Below are 18511 nucleotides of genomic sequence, written 5' to 3'. Positions count from 1 at the left end.
CAAGGTTTTTTTTTCCTCTCTGCAAGAGTTTTGTTTTTGGTTTTGCTGGGGTAACTACTTGCTTCTAAGGAACTTGTTTGACTGAGAGTTCTACTGGCATGTTTGAGAACTTGTTGGGACTTTTAGTAGGGAAAAGTTTATCCCTGGAAACCTGGCAGTGAATTGGGGTTTTTTTGCTGAAGGTTTTTTTTTTTTTTTTGTTTCAAGATGGCTGCCGCTGCATGCAAGAGTTATGCTACAGTTAAGCAGAGGTAGGACTAATGTTGCCTGGACAGTTTGAGTGGAGCTAAATAGACTTTAAGGTTGGGGGCAGTATTTGCCCGTCATCTCTGTGGAGGGATTTTGTGGGTTCTTTTGCGTTTTGTTTTGGCAAAGTGCTGATTTGGTAAATCCACCAACCTTGTGCTCCATGGAGCATTGAGAGGAGTGGAAATCCTCAATTCCTGAGATGAAATGTTGTTTTTTTTTTTTCTTTTGGCTAAAGAACTGAGTAAAGGATAATGTTGTGATTCATGCTTTTGCTGTTTGCTGAGTATTTAGCAGAACTTTCCTGGGACATGAACTGAGCACTCAGGGTGTTCACCAGACCAGGCTGGTGAGAGAGAATTTGATTTTTGGTTTCTTTTGCACTATGATTGGCTATACTACAGAACATATTTTGATTATTCTGAATGCCAAATAAATTTGTTTAATTTTTGAAAGCTTACCTGTGCCATTCTGACTGCTATAGACTACCGTAGGTAAGCCCACCATCACAGGGACTTCCTCTTACTTGGGGAAGCACACCGGGGCTATATTGTGGCCATGTGCCAATCCCTGCTGTACCCTAAGGGACGGCTACGCTACAATCTACAACCTCGCAACATCTCCTTCAGTGGACCGAAGATGTGATAATCGCTAGGCAACAGATCCAGGCTGTAAGGATGTAGAAAACATTTGAATCCAAGCTGTTGCTCTGTCTCTTCTGTTGCTGCTGTATGAGGATGTGCATTGCCATGATGCAGCAAAGACTGTTTAGATCAACATTCCTCTTCTTTTGCTGCAAATTGCAGGTTTATTAAGTTCACTTTGCAGCAATGTACAGTAATTTTCACTGTTTACTGTTGGCCTGTGCGCCTGGAAATGAGCCAGAATAGGCCCGTACTTGTCCCAAAAGAAGGTGAGCGTGATTTTCTTGGAGGATGGCTGTCGTTTGAATTTCTTTTTCACTGGAAAAGACGGATGTCTCCACTCCATGCTTTGTCTTTTGCTCTCCGGGTCATAGTGATGCACCCAGTTCTAGTCACCATGACAGTTCTCTCCAGAATACTCGCATCTTCTTCATACTATCTCAGGAACTACTCAGCCTACACACGCTCTTAATTGTGCAGATCAGTAAGCTGTTTTTGGGAACCCATCGTGCACAGAATTTCCTCTATCCCAAGTCATCATGCATTATGGCAAATGCATATCCATAGCTGATATCCATATCTGCAGCCAATTTAGACACCGTTATCTGTCAGTCTTGTCTAATCAAGACATCCACCCTGTCAATGTGCTCTTGTTTGTGTGATGTTGATGGGCGACCAGAATTACCTTCGTTGGTTACTCCTGTTTTCCCCACTTTAAACCTTTCATTGATTCATGGTGCTATGTCCATTCTGAATCAATATCCGCCTGTGAATTTCTACAGGTTTCACTCCCTCTGCCCAAAGAAAATGCACTACATTACATTAGTGACTTCTATTCCGTCTGTACCTTGCAGTTCTAGGCGGATTACAAAAGAGCTAACTGGACATTTCCAGGAAAGTTACAATTTTGGGTTGCAAATGAGATGAGATAGTTGGATATTTTCAGGAGATATTGCAAATTAGATAACAAGTAAAATAACTGGACATTTCTAGGCAATATTACAAATAAGATAACAAATAAGATAGCTGGACATTTCCAGGAGCATTACATTTTAGGATACTGTATTCTTGGTTGATAATTTTGGAGTGGAAAAGAATACCAGAGGAATGGTGGAATTGAGAGGGGTTTTATCAGGGAGGGGCGGGAATATGGGAGGGATTAAGGTGACCGGATAAATTTTTTGAATAGCAGGGTTTTGATTTCTTTTTGAAATGTTTTGAGATTGCACGTTGTTGTCAGCAGGTTGGAGATGGAGTGGTCGAGTTTTGCTGCTTGCGTCGCAAGTAGGTTGTCAAACATTTTCTTGTGTTGAGTACCTTTGAGTGGAGGGTAGGTAAATGGGGTCAGAAATCTTCTTTGTCTAGTGGTGCGGATCTGATTTAGGTGGTTATTTAGGTCGGAGGGGGGCAGAGCCATTTAATGCTTTGAATAATAGACAGTAAAGTTTGAATTGAATTTGTGCTTGCATTGGTAACCAGTCTAGGTAGGCAGAGGTGATGTGGTCATATTTTCTCAGTGAGTAGATCAATCTGAGAGCAGTGTTTTGTATAGTCTGTAGTTGTTTTAGCATATTGGCAGGGCATGTTGTTCTTCAGTGCAATCTTGTAAAGGAGCATCCATGTTTCTGACCTCTTGGCTGTCACACGACTGAAGGCCAAGCGCTGCACTGTGCGTAGACTAACTATCCAACAGGCAATTTTTGAACACATTGATTTTTGAAGTATTTAGGTAGTTAATTTGTATAAATTTTATACTATGTAATTATTAGATTTGTAGGATTTTTAGCTATTGGTCCTTCACTCTCTAATCTTCTTCAACTTTTATTGTATTTTAAATTATGTAAACCGCATAGAACTTCACAGTTTTGCGGTATATAAATAAACTTATTATTATTATTATTGTATTTCGCTAGCTCTGTTTCCGTTATTGTGAAACTTAACAATTGCCTTTAATTTTTGATTCACCCTCGTATTTCTTCAAAAGCAAGATTATGCTCAATGAGTATTTGATTGACTTATTTTATACTTCTAACTTTGATTGCTGCCATTACTTTCAGATTCTGATTTGCTACTTCCCCCCCTTCTCTGTCTGTAAGAAAAATACTCCCAAAAACTCAGGGTTCCTTTAACTAAGTTGTGTAAAAAAATGGTCTTAGTGTGCCCTTATGCAGGTTTTTCCCACATGCTAAGGGGCTCATAATAATAATAAAAATGTTCAAAAAGTGGCCTAAATCGGTACTTGGACGATCACAAAGACAGATCGTCCAAGTACCAATAATCAAAGCTGGTTTTAGACGTATCTAAAACCAGCTTAGGCCTTTACCCTGCCTCTAAACGCCTAGAGCGAAAAGAGGCGTTTTTAGAGGAGGAGAAAGGGCGGAAGGTGGGCCAACCTAGACTTAGGGCTCCTTTGACGAAGGTGCGCTAGTGCTTTTAGCATGCACTAACCCCGTGCTACACGGAAAATACTAATGCCAGCTCTATGGAGGCATTAGCTTCTAGCGCACGCTAAAACGTCTAGCGCACCTTCGTAAAAGGAGCCCTTAGTTCAAGTCAAAACAGGTATAAGTTCTGAGTAGGGCGGGGCCTTAGGCACCTGGCCCAATCAGGCCCTAGGCCCACCATTCGGAGGATGGCGGGCCTGCTGACTGGCCGGGCTTGGCACCCGTTGTCCGACCAATTTAAAGTAAGTTGAGAGGGTATCAGGGGTTGGGGGTGTTGGGGTTAGGGGCCATTCGGGGGTTGATTGGGGGTCAATCGGGGGGGGTTGTGGGAGGGTGTGCCATTGGCAGGAGGGCCTGGGATCACTCCTGCCCGTATTTAAGGGGGGTCACCTTCCGGCAAGAGGGGTTGGCTCCCTCCTTTCGGTATTGTCGGGGGGGGGGGGGTTGGTTGGGGGCTTGAGACTCGGTAGGAAGGGTTGGGATCCTTCCTGCCGGTATTGTCAGGAGGGTTGGGGTGCCAGCAGGAGAGATTGGGCATCTCTTCTGCTGTGGTTTGCGGCAGTTTGGAGGGGATCACGATTGCGGCAGGAGAAATTAGGCATCTCTCCTGCCGCGATCATTGCGGGGTAGGGGTGTGTGGGGATTCTGTAACCAGTGTTGTTTTTGACAGACACTGTTTACAGAATCCAGCTTTTAGATTAGACATAGTGGTGGTCTGGGCGATTAAACCAGTGGTTCCCAACCCTGTCCTGGAGGAACACCAGGCCAATTGGGTTTTCAGGCTAGCCCTAATGAATATGCATGAAGCAAATTTGCATGCCTATCACTTCCATCATATGCAAATCTCTCTCATGCATATTCATTAGGGCTAGCCTGAAAACCCAATTGGCCTGGTGTTCTTCCAGGACAGGGTTGGGAATCACTGGATTAAACTGCTGAACGTAGAGGTAATCTCATTTTGGAACTTTTTTTTTTTTTTTTGAGAATGGACATTTTCCCTGCTGCTACTTTCAGCATTTAGGGGCTTAGGCCAAAAAGGAATTTAGATGTTTTTTTTTATTATTATGCTCTTCCACAGCTATTTGTAGTGTAACCAGAAAATGGTTGATGTTTCACCTTCCGAATGAATGGCCGTGCACTAAGATTGCTATTAACAAGTGACCATTAACAAAAATTAGCATATAAGCACTTACTGACACTTATTTTGTAAACAGTATAAGGCTGTGATTCTATAAACGACGCCTAGCGGTGCCAATTCCTCAGCGCCATTTGGCACTGTTGTCAATCAACTGCTAGGCCTCGTTTATAGAATCACGTCTAGCGGCACCTAATTGGACTTAGGCATCATAATGTTTGGTGCTGGTATATTAGGACAGGGTTTTCCCTCCTCATTTTAGGCATCGGTAGGCGCCATGATGGATTCCGCCTGCAACTTTAATTAATGTTTGTTTAATAATTTTAACTGAGCTTTTAAATGTGTTTTCAACTAAATCACCAATGAAGCTAATTACAAGAGGGCATTCAGAAAAGTTGAAAGGGGACAGATTCAAAACGAATGCTAGGAAGTTCTTCTTTACCCAACGTGTGGTGGACACCTGGAATGCGCATCCAGAGAGCGTAATAGGGCAGAGTACGGTACTGGGGTTCAAGAAAGGATTGGACAATTTCCTGCTGGAAAAGGGGATAGAGGGGTATAGATAGAGGATTACTGCACAGGTCCTGGACCTGTTGAGCAGACTGCTGGGCACAATGGACCTCAGGTCTGACCCAGCAGAGGCATTGCTTATGTTCTTATGTTCTTACAAAATGTTGAATTGTATGCAAAATTTGGCTAGGTGCCCCTAGGTCCTGCCGATCTAGGCATTTAGCAGCACCTAATCCTGCCCTAATCAGTTAGCACATGGTTATGCAGACACATTAACAGCTTAATATTGAAAAGCCTACTCTTCAGCCCTGGATACACCCCGTCTGTTAAAAAATTATTATTATTTTTTTTTTTTGTAACAGATTGCAAACTTACCCTGGGACACCTCAGTGTGTCCCACAGTAAGCCCTTTTCAGCTGCCATAAACATATGCCAGTGCTTACCGCAGCTTAGTAAAAAGTCACCTAAGTAAAAGAGGCCTTTAAGAGTCCAAATCCTTTCCATTAATTAAACATTGTGATAGAGACGTGCATTTTTTTTGCATCGTTTTATTTTACACTTGCATGCGCTATTTCTTTTAACACTGCTAAGATCTAGTAAAGTAATGACTCATTGTACATTTTATTAGAAACATAGAAACATAGAAATTGACGGCAGAAAAGGGCCACAGCCCATCGAGTCTGCCCATACCAATGACCCACTCCCTGACTTCTACTCCCCTATAGATCCCACGTGAATATCCCATTTCCTCTTGAAATCCAACACGCTGCTGGCCTCAATCACCTGCTGAGGCAGCTCGTTCCAATGATCGACCACCCTTTCGGTGAAGAAATACTTCCTAGCATCACCTTGAAACTTCCCTCCCCTGATTTTCAGCGAGTGCCCTCTGGTTACCGAGGGCCCTGTAAGACTGAAGATATCATCTTTCACCTCTATATGCCCTGTGATATACTTAAAGGTCTCAATCATGTCCCCCCTCTCTCTTCGCTCCTCCAGTGAGTACATCCGCAATTTTTTTAACCTTTCCTCATACGTGAGATCCCTGAGCCCCAAGACCATCCTGGTAGCCATACGCTGAACCGACTCAACTCTCAACACATCTTTCCGGTAGTGTGGTCTCCAGAATCGAACACAATACTCGAGATGGGGTCTCACCATGGATCTGTACAGTGGCATTATGACTTCAGGTTTTCTGCTGACAAAACCCCTCCGGATGCAGCCCATCATTTGTCTTGCCCTGGACGAAGCCTTCTCCACCTGATTGGCAGCCTTCATATCATCGCTAATAATCACTCCTAAATCACGTTCTACCGTGGTCCTGGACAAGGTTTCACCATTTAGTGAGTAAGTTCTGTGTGGATTTTTTTTGCCTAGGTGCATTACTTTACATTTTTTAGCATTGAAGCCTAGCTGCCAAGTTGATGACCACTGTTCCAATTTCTGTAGGTCTTGCATCATAAAGTCAGGAACACTGCCTTTGCCTACTATGTTGCATAGTTTGGCGTCGTCGGCAAACAGTGATACTTTTCCTCTAAGCCCTTGGGTCAAATCTCCTATGAATAAATTGAATAGAATCGGCCCTAAGACGGAGCCCTGAGGTACTCCACTCGTTACTGCTGATGTTTTGGAGGGGGTACCGTTTACCATTACCTTTTGAAGCCTACCATCTAACCAATCCTTTACCCATGCAGTGAATGTATCCCCTAATCCCATCGATTTTAGTGTGTTCAACAGCCTGCGGTGTGGGACGCTATCAAAAGCTTTGCTGAAGTCCAAATATATCACATCCAGGGACTCCCCGGCATCCAGACGACTGGTCACCCAGTCAAAGAAGTCAATCAGATTAGATTGGCAGGACCTTCCCCTGGTAAATCCATGTTGGTGTGGATCTCGTAAATTTTCTTCGTCTAGAATCTCGTCGAGTTTCTGCTTGATCAGTGTTTCCATGAGTTTGCACACTATGGATGTAAGACTCACCGGTCTGTAATTTTCTGCCTCTGTTCTGCAGCCCTTTTTGTGGAGTGGAATTACGTTAGCTGTTTTCCAGTCTAGGGGTACTTTTCCCGTGCGCATGGAAAGATTGAAGAGCACGGATAGTGGTTCAGCCAGAACTTCACTCAGTTCTCTGAGTACCCTGGGGTGTAGATTGTCAGGTCCCATGGTCCCAGGTCTACTTTGAGTCTTGAAAGTTTGTGGTAGACATTACTGGGTGTAAACTCGTAATCATGAAACAGATCATTTTGGCTGTCTCTTATCTGTAGTTGCGGACCAGCTCCTGGCGCTTCACAGGTGAATACTGAGCAGAAGTATTCATTTAGCAGTTCTGCCTTGGTATAATCAGATTCTGCGTAGTTTCCGTCTGACTGCCTAAGGCGTACTATCCCATCTTTGTTTCTCTTTCTGTCGCTAATGTACCTGAAAAAGGATTTATCCCCTTTTTTAATATTCCGTGCCAGATCTTCCTCTGTTTGAAGTTTGGCTTCCCTGACTGCCTTTTTGACAGCCTTAGATCTGACCAGATAGTCTTCTTTTGCCTCTCTTTTCTCAAGATGTTTGTAGGTGATTTTGCAAATTTTTGCAAATTTACTTCAGGGCTGACTAACCTGCAGTGCCTTAGTACCACAGGTTAACAATTCTCACAGTAAATTTGCGTGATGCTGCAGCTAGGAATATTACACAGTCTTGGCATTAAGTCATAGCCTCAGACATAGAAGCCATTGCTTGCACTGGGATTGGTACCATGAAATGTTGCTACTATTTGGATTTCTGCCACGTACTTGTGACTTGGAATTAGACGAAGAGAGCGAACTGTAATCAGATGGTTGGACATGGTGATAACAACCCTGGGGATGACACTGGAGGACCTTAGTGGACTACCATAAAAGTGATGTATTTTAGATTTATTATTTCATTTATTTATTTATAGCATTTTTATACCACTTATAGCCTAAGTGGTTTATATTCAGGTACTCTAGCATTTTTCCCTATCTGTCCCATTGAACTCACATTCCATCTAATGTACTTGGGGCAATTGGGGGATTAAGTGACTTGCCCATGGTCACAAGGAGAGCATGAGATTTGAACCCACATCCTCAGGGCTGAGACTGTGGTTATAATCATTGTGCCACACACTTCCCAGATAGGACTTGAACATGAGTTCATGGCACCTAACACATACACACACGTGTGACTTGGATTGGCTACTGTTGGAAGTAGGATACTGGGCTCAGTGCCATAGTAAGGGGAGGGAGCGGTCCACCCTGGGTGCCATCTTGGTAGGGGCACCTGCACCTTTCCTCCTCCCTGCCCCCCGCTCCTTCCCACTCCTCCCCGCCATTTGTGTGCCTTTACTTCCCCCTCCCCCCACCATAGCTCTAGCTCTTCGCCGGCATGAGCAGCAACGCCAACCTGCTGCTCATGCCAGTGTCGGCTCTCCCTTCCGGATCCCTCACCTAGGAAGTGACATCAGAGAGAGAGTCAAAGCTAGCTTGGGCACGGCTCATGGCAGGAAAGTTAAAGAGGTACGGTGGGAGGGAAGGGGCATGTGTATGTGTCAAGTGGCGGGGAAGGAGTGGGGGGTGAAGAAGAAGGCATGGGAGGGGCACCTCCAACCCAGGCACCTCTCACCCTCGCTACACTACTGACTAGGCTAGACGGACCACAGAATAAATATTGTGTAACCCCATTGTTCAGTACTATAGTGCTTTTGAGTGAAAATGTTTAATTTAAATATCGGGTAAAAGTTCTAGACAGTCGACTCTGCTTAAGTGCATACCCCTCGGACCGGGACGCCACGTGCACTTAAATGGAGTGTGCGCTTAATAGGAGTGGGGGGAGGGGAGGGAGAGGCTGTAGGTAAGCTGGCTCAGTTTAAATATGGAGCGTGGGCTGCTGGAGCCTAAAGTACAGGAAAGCTATGCCCTACAGCTTGAGTGGAAGCGGAGCACTCACTTTTCCAGCTATCCCAGCGCTTAAGCTGCTGTGTGAAGCCTAGACATTCCCAGTCAGAACGTGATTGCATTTAACCGGAGTGAACGTAACGTGAAAGAATAGAGGTTGGACCTATGACATCAGAGAGCATAAGCGGATTGTGTGCTTATCCGAATTGCAAATATCCGGAGTTTACGTCCATTGATTTTAATGTAAAAAAAAAACAGAACCGTGGTGGTAGGGTTCGGATAACCGAAGCGTGCGCTTAACTGACGTGCACTTAGGTAGAGTCAACTGTACCACAGTTTTTACTTGAACAATATTTGAAAATCTTTCTTTCTAGAAACTGAAGGAACTAAAACTTTGAGAAAAAATTGTACTGTTTCAGAATCGTAGAAGGAAACTGATTTTAAGACTGTTCATACGCCTTTGTCCTTTTTTTGCCTGGAAGAAAAATGTACTCCACAGATGTTCCTTACAAATTTCCTACAACACACAGCAAATTGCTATCTCAATCATAAATAAGTAAAAGAGCTTCTCTAAAATTCCCCCAAACAGATCTTGAATCATTGATGTTCAGGTTTACTTATCACATATTTTTTCATTGGTCCATCTGTAGTAGTTTATTTGGCAACTTTCACTGCACTAGAAGATAGAAAGGAATATATTTCACATATAGGGTAAATCCCTTGATGTTTCAGCCTCTACGAGTTCTTTTGATTGAGCTTGACAAATGCTTTAATTAAAAATTATAACAGAAGAGTCCTGAATAAATGTGGGTGCTGATTATTATGGGGTTGATATTCAGCTTATGGCGGTCAGCGTTTTGCAGACCACCACTGGCGTTGTTCCTGGATATTCAACACCGGGCCCTGTCTACGCTTTCACATTGAATATCCAGTTTTGCAGAGCCAGATAACAGATAGCCAGTGAAATCCGAAGTTTAGCACTTAACTGGCTATTGATTATTGCAGAAAGGGGTTCTTTTACTAAGCAGTGGTAATGTGTACGTACCACTTTCTAAAAATGGAGCTATTGAACCACACTTAGGAGGCACATGCTACCTGCAGGCCTGGCGCAAACCACTCACAAACCAAAAAAATGCATTTTCCTTTTTAGGATGGGGGGTATGTTTGGGGGTCAGAGAATAAGCGTGTGGGCGTTGGTGCATGCTGACCAATTAGAAAAGGATTAGTATGGGAGCCCTTACCCCTTATAAAATAGGTGACAGTAAGGGCACACGTGCTAATTTCAAAATTAGTGTGTGACCATTAATAGAGAAAGCCAAACTGCAGCCATTTTAGAGCTGTGCTAAAAAGTGGTCTCAACGCGGCACAGACTACTTTTTAGCTAAGCTTAGTAAAAGGGTCCCAAAGATAAATCTGATTTTTATGAGGTCCCACTTATGTGTTCAACCCCATCACCGGTTAAGCACTCAATTTTGGCACTTAACTAGGCAAGTGCCAACTCCACCCCCACAACGTCCCCAAAATAACTGACCTGCAGTTTGGCCCACCAGCGTCATCTCCATGGCTGTTTTCAACATGTCCAGCTATCTGATTGCAGTTCGCTCTCTTCGCCTGGTTCCAAGCAATGGCTTCCTCTATGATTGTGGTTATGACTTAATGCCAAGACTGTGTGATATTCCTAGCTGCAGCATCACAAAAATTTACTGCGAAAATCATTAACCTGTGGTCCTGAAGTATTGCAGGTTAGTCAGTCCTGAAGTAAATTTGTATAATAATAAGTGCAATGAGTCATTATTTTGCTAGATCTTAGCAGTGTTAAAAGAAATAGCACAAGCTGAAAATTGGGGTTAATTTTAAACAGAAAATTTAACTGGCCAGAAGCCATTTCTGACTGGTTAAATCACTTTTTTGCAGGGCCACGGTCCTGCATGCTTTACTTGGCTGACCCAGAAGCCTTCTCTCTGACATTAGCTCTGACATCTGAGGGAAGGCTTCCGGGTCAGCTACTGATGCTTGGAGTTCTGCACGCTGCTTAGTGGAGGGGCAAATACAGATGGAGGGCAGGAAAAAGAGGCACTCGGGTATTGGAGCCCCTCGAGGTGCTTCCAACCCCGTGGGATCCCTGTAGCTCCCGTGGCTTCTATGGGATTCCAATCATCCTCATTCCCATGCAGCTCTCTACTTAACACATCTCTAATCTACAATGGGATCTGAACAGAGACCATGAATGTATGTATCCTTGACCTTTATATTTATAAAATCATGTTTTGGATGTGGATGCTCGTTCAAATGTGAAAAAAAACTGGATTTTCATGTGTAAAATGTAACTCGGCCTTCTAAAATTAAAGCCATCATGTTTACATAGTGCATTAGTTTTGATTTTGTAATTATCATAAATTCATATATCTGACAAATACTTGGACTGGAAGAGGGTCACCAGTGGGGTGCCGCAGGGCTCAGTGCTTGGATCCGTGCTCTTTAACATCTTTATAAATGATCTGCACATAGGTACGACGAGCGAATTTGCAGACGATACAAAGTTGTTCACAGTAGTGAAGACGCAGGGGGATTGCGAAGATCTGCAACGTGACATAATCAGGCTCGAGGAATGGGCATCGACATGGCAGATGAGGTTCAACGTAGATAAGTGTAAAGTGATGCATGTCAGTAACAAAACTCTCATGCATTAATACAGGATGTCCGGGGCGCTACTTTGAGAGACCTCCCAGGAAAGGGACTTGGGAGTTCTGATCGACAAGTTGATGAAGCCGTCCACGCAATGTGCGGCGGCGGCAAAAAGGGCAAACAGAATGCTAGGAATGATAAAGAAGGGGGATCACAAACAGATCATAGAAGGTTATCATGCCGCTGTACCGGGCCATGGTGCGTCCTCATCTGGAGTACTGCGTCCAGCACTGGTCGCCGTACATGAAGAAGGAAACGGTACTACTCGAAAAGGTCTAAAGAAGAGCGACTAAGATGGTTAAGGGGTTGGAGGAGCTGCCATACAGTGAAAGATTAATAATAATAATAATAACTTTATTTTTATATACCGCCAGCTATTTTGCGACTTCTAGGCGGTTTACAATAAAAGAAACTATGAATACAATAAAAGAAAATGTAAATACAATAAAGAGAAACTTTACGTACAATGAATTAAAGAGTTTAGCAGTGTACATCTCAATACAATAAAGAGAAACTTTACGTACAATGAATTAAAGAGTTTAGCAGTGTACATCTCAATACAATAAAGAGAAACTTTACGTACAATGAATTAAAGAGTATAGCAGTATACATCTCGTGCAATGAATTAAAGAGTAAAGCAGTCTACATCTGATAATATTAATAATGTTAACAACAGTTTGTGTGTTGCAAGGCCAGGAAGTGCCAAGCTGTTTGCACAGAAGTAGAAATATTCCGTGAATTGAATAGAGTGTTCGTAGTTAGTGATTAGGGGTTGGGGTTAACAGTTTGCAAGTTTGGTTATGTGATGATGTTACGAGGGGGGTTGATGTTCCGGTTCGTTGCCTAAGTATTTCAAGAATAGGTATGTTTTTAGGTGTTTCCTGAATTCTTCATAGTTGTTTGTATGTGCAATTAGTTTTTCTAGGTCTTTACCCCATATGGCTGCTTGATATGATAGCAGTTGTTGATGGTGTCTCTTATATTTGCACCCTCTAGCCGGTGGGGAGACAAATTTCGTGTGTGTTTTTCTTTCGTGTCTGTTGGTTGGGAATGAGAAGAGATCTGTAATGTATTTTGGGGCTAGACCATTTAATACTTTGAAGCAGAGACATCCTAGCTTGAACTTTGTGCGCGCCTCCATCGGCAGCCAGTGTAGGAGTTGGTAAGAAGGGGTTATGTGATCGGACTTCTTCAGCCCGAAAATCATCCTGACTGCTGCATTTTGTATCAGTTGTAGTCTTTGCATTTGCTTCTGGGGGATCGTCAGATGGGTGATGTTGCAATAGTCCAGGTGGTTTAGTATTAGGGATTGTACTAGCATTCTGAAAGCTGAAGTGTGGAAGTACGCCTTAATGGACTTAAGTTTCCAGAGAGTGAAGAACCCTCTTTTGATTAAGGAGTCTATGTGGTCTTTCATGGTTAGGCCTTGGTCTAGTATTACTCCTAGGATCTTCATCGTTGGTTGAATGGGGTAGTTTAGATTGTTAATGTGTAGTGATGTTGTCGTATTCTGTGCGTGTGGTGAGGCTATGAAGAATTTAGTTTTTTCTGAATTGAGCTTCAGTTTGAAATCTGTGGTCCATTGTTCCATCGTGTTTAGCGCTTCAGTTGCTGTGGGGATGGTTTCAGAGGGGGATGTTGTAAACGGGATTATGATTGTGAAGTCGTCTGCATAGCTGAATACTTTTATGCCTCGCTGGGTTAGCTGCGTGCCCAATGAAGCTATGTAGACGTTGAAGAGTAGTGGGGATAGTGGGGACCCTTGTGGAACGCCTGATGGGTTTCTCCATGTTTTTGAGAGATTGCAGTTGAAGCGGACTTGATATGTGCGGGTTGTGAGATTAGAGAAACTGGGCTGCTTCTCCCTCGAACAGAGAAGATTGAGAGGGGACATGATTGAAACATTCAAAATACTGAAAGGGATAGATTTAGTAAATAAGGACAAATTGTTCACCCTCTCCAAGGTAGGGAGAACGAGAGGGCACTCTCTAAAGTTGAAAGGAGATAGATTCCGTACAAACGTAAGGAAGTTCTTCTTCACCCAGAGAGTGGTAGAAAGCTGGAATGCTCTTCCGGAGGCTGTTATAGGGGAAAACACCCTCCAGGGATTCACAACAAAGTTAGACAAGTTCTTGCTGAACAAGAACGTGTGTTGGTAGGGCTAGTCTTGGTGAGCGGACTGCTGGGCATGATGAACCACTGGTCTGACCCAGCAGCGGCAATTCTTATGTTCTTAAAGGAAAACTAAAATAACTTTGAAGATGTGAATATAAACAGTAATAATCTGTTTCTATATTAAATATTTCCCTTTAGTATATATTGAATTATGGAAAGGCAACACTTAAACTAATAGAGGCCTTTGTGAGCTCTAGTATTCAATTTTTGTCAAGTGACTACATTATTCAGAAAGATGGCAGTTATTCTTTCCCCACTAGCAATTCCTTTGTAACTTTTTCTCCTTTTATTTGGATCTACAATATTGAGTTCTAGAAGACTTTGAGGGGTTGTTGGTTTTGTTTTTGTTTTTTTTTACCTTATTTATTATGCTGAGTTTCTCTGCTGTCAAACTTTGCCAACAAAATTAGTTTCTAAACAGATTTTGTTTTCCTGGCAAATATGCTGATGAGATAAAAAGTGCACAGAAATGTCTTTTGTATAAAAGCTACAGCTTTATAGCATTCATTTCAGCTTCTATCCAGTCCTTTTTGAGTGTTAAGTAGTTTGGCAAATAACACATGACACTGCAGAACTGTATGTACTGGGTGAGAACTGGAATCTATGTAAGTATTTTTATTAGATCAACATGTAAATTATCCAAACATCATGATTTAAATGACCTTGGCCACATCTACCTCTACTTCAGGAAGCAGGTGAAAGCCTTGTTCTTCACCCAAGGTTTTACATAAGAACATAAGCAATGCCTCTCCTGGGTCAGACCTGAGGTCCATCATGCCCAGAAGTCCGCTCACGCGGCGGCACAACAGGTCCAGGACCTGTGCAGTAATCCTCTATTTATACCCTTCTATCCCCTTTTCCAACAGGAAATTGTCCAATCCTTTCTTAAACCCCAGTACTGTACTCTGCCCTATTACGCCCTCTGGAAGTGCATTCCAGTAGTCCACCACTCGTTGGGTAAAGAAGAACTTCCTAGCATTCGTTTTGAATCTGTCCCCTTTCAACTTTTCCGAGTGCCCTCTTGTTCTTTTATTTTTAGAAAGTTTGAAGAATCTGTCCCTCTCTACTCTCTCTATGCCCTTCATGATCTTATAAGTCTCTATCATATCCCCTCTAAGTCTCCTCTTCTCCAGGGAAAAGAGACCCAGTTTCTCCAATCTCTCAGCGTATGAAAGGTTTTCCATCCCTTTTATCAGACGTATCGCTCTCCTCTGAACCCTCTCGAATAACGCCATATCCTTCTTAAGGTTTTAATATATGCAATGACTGTTCACTCACTATGGACATACCTGGACTAGCTTGCTGCTTACCCTGTAACTTAGAAAGAAGATGTCACAGCGGCGGAGACCAAAAATCGGGATGGGCAAATTACACTTAAAGTGAATTTATTGTTATGACAAACAGATAACACTATTAGCAAACGGATGGCTTGACAACGATTTGTGTTTCGGCCCCTAAGGTCTGCATCAGGAGTCTAAAATAAATAAAAACAATCAATAAAAAACTAAACTGACATAATCTGGACTAAGGGGAAGAAGGAGGAAGAGGTGATTCCCATATGCATCTTGACTACAACCCTTAGATACTCTACTTGGCTGAGGCTCCTGAGGAAGGCCTGTTTTGGCCAAAACACATGCGTATTGAGCCATCGCACTAATTAGACATAATTTTTGGATAAATACATTTTGCCCACCTGTACCATTGAACTTCTCCACTGTTCTTGCTGCTATATAATAGTGTCACCCATTTGTCATAACAACAAATTCATTTTATGTGCAATTTGCCCATCCTGATTTTTTGTCTCTGCTGCTGTGGCATCTTAGTAACATAGTAACATAGTAGATGACGGCAGATAAAGACCCGAATGGTCCATCCAGTCTGCCCAACCTAATTCAATTTAAATTTTTTTAATTTTTTCTTCTTAGCTATTTCTGAGCAAGAATCCAAAGCTCTACCCAGTACTGTGCTTGGGTTCCTACTGCCGAAATCTCCGTTAAAACCTACTCCAGCCCATCTACACCCTCCCAGCCCATCCTCCACCAAATGGCCATATACAGACACAGACCGTGCAAGTCTGCCCAGAACTGGCCTTAGTTCAATTTTTAATATTATTTTCTGATTCTAGATCCTCTGTGTTCATCCCGCGCTTCTTTGAACTCAGTCACAGTTTTACTCTCCACCACATCTCTCAGGAGCGCATTCCATAAAGTAGAATTTCCTAATATTGCCTTTGAATCTACCACCCCTCAACCTCAAATTATGTCCTCTGGTTTTACCATTTTCCTTTGCTGCTTTTGATCTACGGAGGATTTTGGTCTTTTGTTTTGGTGCCCTATAACTTAGACCAGTTTTTCATATCTCTTTTATCTGTACATATAACTTGCTTTGAGTTTATCCACCCATCAATTATCCCAATTGACTCTGTACTACCCATCTTATACCTATGTATGTAGCTGCACTGATTCTTTAACAGACGCCTACATTTAGGCACCTAGATCACTGCACCTAGCCGATCTAAGCGCCTAACTTAATTTTTTGTAATTGGCTTAATCAGTGCTGATAACTGACAGCATAGTTAAAACCCAAGTTTTTAAAAAAAAATTGTGGATAGACATCTACACCTTGGCCCCTACCAGCACAAAATTAGGCATGGTGAGGGGCAGATTTAGGATGGTGTTTTGATGTGGAATGACTTAGGCACACTCATTTAGGCCTAGAAAAATCTGGCCTAAATATCAGTGTGTGAAAATTCTAGCCTAAATGTCATAACAATGTCAGTGTGCCTAAGGATTCAATGCCTATTGGCATCTAAGAATGCTTGGGTGTGAATCTATAAACAGCGCTTAGCAGTTGGTTGACAGCCGCGCCAAACAGTGCCTAGGACTTAGACCTTGTTTATAGAATCAGACCCTTGGCCTCATGGCTACATAGTAAGATGTTTCATTGTAGTAAGAACAACATTAGCATCAGATCTATGTTGTCTGGATCTTCTAATGCGTGCTTATTAGGTGTTTCATTGCAATTATTATGACATGTATCATAGTTATATTACATGATTGTTATGCAGTGCTGCTAAATGTGCATGTTTCAGATACTGGTTCATGTTAGTCCTAGCTCTAGGTTTCAGTTTGCCATTTCCCAAATTTCTTGTTGACTGGATATATATTTATATCTGGTCATTTTACTATTATGCTATTAACAAAATTATAAGTTTTATGTTAAACCGTACCTGCTATACACTGCCATGGGTGAATCTCCTCATAAAAGCAATTAATTAGGTCCAATAAATAAATACCACTTCTATAGCACTTTCCAGGCCCATGACAAAATGCCCAAGGTGGTTTACAAAAACATATGTGCAACATGTATTTTACAGACTGTTGCTAATGTGCACTTACATGTTAGCATGCCCTAACAACATGAATATGCATGAATTTACCACAGACCCTATGCTATAAAATGGAACCTACTGTAATTGCTAATACTATGAGTCATTAGCATTAGTGTTTTTTTCAGTTTGCGTATGCCAAGAAAAGTTAGGTCACTAGTCTTTCAGGAACATTGCCCATTATTGGTGCAGTCAACTGTGCTTGCGCAGTTGTATTATTGTAACTCTGTTTATTTGGGTATTAAACAGAGTAGTTTAGATCGACTCCAGATGATACAGAATACAGCGGCTAAACTTATTTTTGGAAAGAGGAAAGTATGATCATATATCCCCATTGTTGAGAAAGCGTCATTGGCTTTCAGTTTGTTCAAGTGTGCCCGTGTTGTTTTTAAATCCCTCTGTGGAATATTCGATCCTTCAATCCTTCTATTAGATCCTGCCACTCAAGGATTACAACAATCTATAAATTATCATTTCCGTCCTCTAAAGGACTTAAATGTGCCGGGAAGCTCAGTAAATCTATAGCATTTAAATTGGTGGAAATTTGGAATAGCCTCCCAGATTCTTTAAGACTGTTAGGTCAGCTACATCAATTTTGAAAAAAATTTAAAAACTTGGCTGTTTATGCAATAGTTATCCAAGATTATCAGTCGACAAACAGTAACTAACCCCCTCTTATACGAAACTGCGATAGCAGTTTCTAGTGTGGGGAGCCGCGCTGAATGGACCGCGCTGCTCCCGATGCTCATAGGAACTCTATGAGCGTCGGGAGTCACGCCGGCCATTCAGCGCGGCTCCCCGCGCTAGAAACTGCTATCGCAGTTTTGTACAAGGAGGCTTACGTATACTCTACTTTTTAACCCTTTTAATATCTATCTAATCTTAACTAATAGTATTATTTCTATATGGCCTATTAGTATGTTATCTATTTTTTAATGAACTGTAAACCAATCGAGTTCCTTCGGGAAATGATCCAGTATATAAACTGAAGATTAGATTAGATAACCCAGTAGTTCATATTAGTGACAAGCACTGAATATCTACTGGCTTAAAACACTTCACTTCTCTCCTCAGCTGACAAGCAGGACCTAATGTCCCACTTCAACTGTTTTTTGTCTACTTCATACTATTTATACTTATCTGCATCAAAAGCTGACAAACCCAAATGTTACTGACAGAATCAGAAATTGACAGACTATTTATAGAGTAGTTCTCTGCATCACTCACCTGCTTGACTCAAACATTTCATATGACTTCCCTTATCATTAGAAACATATGGCAGACAAAGGTCCTACGGCCCATCCAGTTTGCCCATCCGCAGTAATCATTATCTTTTCCTCTCTGCACACATTTTCTATAATAATTTAGGGACTCTTTCACTAAAG

General features: G+C 42.2%; 1 protein-coding gene across 5 annotated transcripts in view; it reads left to right on the top strand.

Moving 5' to 3' along the window:
* Positions 1-18511, top strand: part of CDH18 (cadherin 18) — a 1088060-nt gene that overhangs the window by 322627 nt on the left and 746922 nt on the right. Inside the window, exon 1 of one of the 5 annotated variants that reach the window (XM_033935272.1) lies at positions 4-251. The exons of 3 other annotated variants lie outside the window; for them this stretch is intronic. The gene's annotated coding sequence lies outside the window, so the exon portion shown is untranslated. Of the gene's footprint in view, positions 1-3; positions 252-997; positions 1160-18511 lie in introns of those variants that run through there. One more of the 5 variants, XM_033935274.1, reaches the window with a different exon arrangement.

Source organism: Geotrypetes seraphini, chromosome 2 (assembly GCF_902459505.1).
Source record: "Geotrypetes seraphini chromosome 2, aGeoSer1.1, whole genome shotgun sequence".
NCBI lineage: Eukaryota > Metazoa > Chordata > Amphibia > Gymnophiona > Dermophiidae > Geotrypetes > Geotrypetes seraphini.
The sequence above is the reverse complement of the archived record's forward strand: the minus strand, read 5'-3'. Positions and strand labels throughout refer to the sequence as shown.